We start from the raw sequence: 3,804 nt of genomic DNA, 5'->3' as shown, positions 1-3,804 counted from the left end.
GACTGAAGACACCATGTTTTCACTTCCAAGGACAGGTTTTCAGTATAAAAAGCTATACCGGTATCTCGTTGCGTATCTCTCACTAAATAGCATTAGCCTAGTAGGTTCATATTACACCCTCCCCCCACCACCCGCCCACCCCACCCCACTACACACAATAAAATGAAATGAGTCTAGGTAAATAGAATGATGACAGTTTATGTTAGATTTTGTAGTAGAAATGATTTTCTACTGCGTTTAACATGGTCTCCCTTCCTGGATCAAAAAGTAAGATTAAGGTGTTGTCGCGACCCCAGAAGAGCTTAAACCAACAACCCCAGGATCGAAAGGCAAACACCTTGAAATCGACCCCGTTTCAGGTTTTTTTAATCAATCACTAGACAAAATTAACGCCATGTGATCTCCAATCGTGACTATCTTTTAATGCCAGGCAAAAGACAAAACCACATTGGAACTGCAACCAGTGAAATTGGAACCTTGACACATTAGTTCCGTGCACACGATACTAGGAGAAAAAAGACAACATACAATTTAAACATATTGATGTCTAGAAGTCTTATTCTGTAAAAAGGTATTAGACACAATAATTCTATTAATTCAGTACCAAAGACATGATGTTGGCTTTGTTTGCTGAATTGACAGAAAGGGTTGATGTTGCAAAAATTTAAAACTTAAACATTTTTTTTCAACATCAACCAACATGTTTCTGAAAAAAAGCTTTTTTAATACTGTATAGTAACAGGAAAACTTGCCTCATAATTAAAACAGTAACTTTCATAAATATGTTACACTCTTTAAAAACAAGAGTTGTCAGCGAACTCGACTTTTCAAAGTTCTTGACTCTGAATTACAACTTTGCCAGTAAAAACTAGTTTTGATAGTAACAGAGATATTTGACTTAATCAAAAACTTTAACCAAAAATTCTAAGTTAAAACGGGGAAAAACTCTGCAAAAATCAAATCAGCGTTGTGGAAATTGTTTCTCCTGGTGTAGACTTTGATCGTAAATAACTATTTTCAGTTTTAAGTCAATAGTCTTGACAGAAACAGAGATATTTGACTTCATAAAAATCTTTCACCAAAATTCTAAGTAAACAAGAGATCACAGAGTGATCTTGGCGCCCACCCATTGAGCCATTTTTTATTGTTCCAAATTTCAAGACTAGCTCAAGGTCAAAATCAAGGTCAAATTTCATTTCAGTACACATCACTGTGCATGTGGTCCAAATTTGAACGCTGTAGCTTGAGAAATGTGAAAGTAGGTCACAAGATCAATTTCAAGATCAAAGTTCATTTCGGTATACAAAACTATGCATGTGCTTCAAATTTGGAGGCTGCAGCTTGAGAAATGTGAAAGTAGGTCACTAGGTCAATCTCAAGATCAAAGTTCATTTCAGTACACAAAACTACGCATGTAGTCTAAATTTGAAGCCTGTACCTTCAAAAATGTGAAATAGGTCGCTAGGTCAATGGCAAGGTCAAAGTTTGTTTCGGTACACAAAACTATGCATGTGGTCCAAATCTGAAGGCTGTAGCTTGAGAAATGTGAAAGTAGGTCACTAGGTCAATGTCAAGAAAGTTTTTTCAGTACTCAAAACTACGCATGTGGTCCAAATTTGAAGGCTGTACTTTGAGAAATGTGAAAGTAGGTCACTAGGTCAAAATCAAGGTCAAATTGCATTTCGGAACACAGAACTATGCATGTGGTCCAAATTTGAAGTCTGTACCTTCAAAATGTGAAAGTAGGTCACTAGGTCAATGTCAAGGTCAAAGCTTTTTCCAGTGCACAGAACTATGCATGTGGTCCAAATTTAAAGGCTGTCGCTTCAGAAATGTGAAAGTAGGTCACTAGGTCAAAATCAAGGTCACCTCGTATCAATCTTCATCTTGCCACTATACACGTAGTCCAAATTTGAATGTTGTAGGTTATTGACGAGAAGATTTTAAAAGCTTTTCCCTATATAAGTCTATATGAACCATGTGACCCCCAGGGCGGGGCCATATTTGACCCTAGGGGGATAATTTTAACAAACTTGGTAGAGAACCACAAGATGATGCTACATAACAAATATCAAAGCCCTAGGCTTTGTGGTTTGGACAAGAAGATTTTCAAAGTTTTACCCTGTATAAGTCTATGTAAATCATGTGACCCCCAGGGCGGGGCCATATTTGACCCTGATAGATAATTTGAACAACCTTAGTAGAAGACTACTAGATGTTGTCACATGCAAAATATCAAAGCCCTAGGTCCTGTGGTTTTGGGACAAGAGGTTTTTCAAAGTTTTTCCCTATATAAGTCTATATAAACCATGTGACCCCCAGGGCGGGGTCATATTTGACCCTAGGGGGATAATTAGAACAATCTTAGTAGAAGACCCTAGATGATGTCACATGCAAAATATCAAAGCCCTAGGCCCTGTGGTTTTGGACAAGTGGTTTTTCAAAGTTTTTCCCTCTATAAGTCTATATACACCATGTGACCCCGGGGCAGACCATATTTTACCCCAGGGATATAATTTGAATAATCTTGGTAGAGGACCACTAGATGATGCTTCATACCAAATATCAAAGCCCTAGGCCCTGTAGTTTTAGACAAGAAGATTTTCAAAATTTTTCTCTATATAAATCTATGTAAATTATTAAAAAAACAAAGGGCCATAACTCACTCAAAAATTGTTGAACCAGTTTGATATTCAGGGGGACACAACTAGGATACCAATACATTATTCTGACAAAGTTTGGTCAAAATCCCCGTAGTAGTTTCTGAGGAGATGCAATAACGAGAAATTGTTAACGGACGGACGGAATGACGGACCACGGACGCAGAGTGATTTGAATAGCCTACCATCTGATGATGGTGGTCTAAAAAGGGGCTTAACACCATCAAAATTCCAATCAAAGTTATGGGGATTGTTTCTCCTGGTGTAGACTTTGATAGTTAATAACTATTTAAAGTTTCAAGTCAATAGCTTTGATAATAACCGAGATATTTGACTTTATCATAAACTTTAACCAACAGCGATGCCTGCGCCGGGGCGAGTGCAATAGCTCTACTTTTTCTTCGAAAAGTCAAGCTAAAAATGATTTAGATGCACATTGTCATGTATTATAAATGGTATGGTTTATATATCTATAATTATGAAATGTAGTTTATACTTCTTTGTAATTATGTAGATCTACCATTAATAAACATCTTCTGACTGCAGATAATAATTCTATGAAGTTTGACAGTTGTGGGCCTCATGATTATTTAATTATTCATCAAAAAGCTATAGGCCTTAGCGTTTTTCAGTTAGATAATTTTCAACGCAAAAAAAACAACATCAAATGAAGTTTAGACACTGTTTAAAGTGCTGTCTGGTTATTGATTTGAAACCTTTGCTGTCTAGGGTCACTTTTACCTGCGTAAGTGACTTACAAGCCTCTCATGCCACCAGTCTTCTACAAACTGTCAACCTACGTAGTTTTCACCATGGCATTTTCAAGTTATTGATTGAAATTTATTTTATTTTGTTGGGTTTACCGTCGCACCGGCACAGTTATAGGTCATATGGCAACTTCCTAGTTTTAATGGTGGAGGAAGACCGAAGGTGCCACTCCGTGCATTATTTCATCATGAGCGGGCACCTGTGTAGAACTACCGACCTTCTGTAAGCCAGCTGGACTGCTTCCTCACATGAAGAATTCAAAGCCCCGAGTGAGGCTCAAACACACATCAATGAGGGGCAAGTGCTTTGAATTCAGCAACCTTAACCACTCTGCCACGGAGGCCCCACTGATTGAAAACTGTTTTGCATGTATATA

Source organism: Mercenaria mercenaria, chromosome 15 (assembly GCF_021730395.1).
Source record: "Mercenaria mercenaria strain notata chromosome 15, MADL_Memer_1, whole genome shotgun sequence".
Classification (NCBI taxonomy): Eukaryota; Metazoa; Mollusca; class Bivalvia; order Venerida; family Veneridae; genus Mercenaria; species Mercenaria mercenaria.
This window is presented reverse-complemented; position numbering follows the sequence as displayed.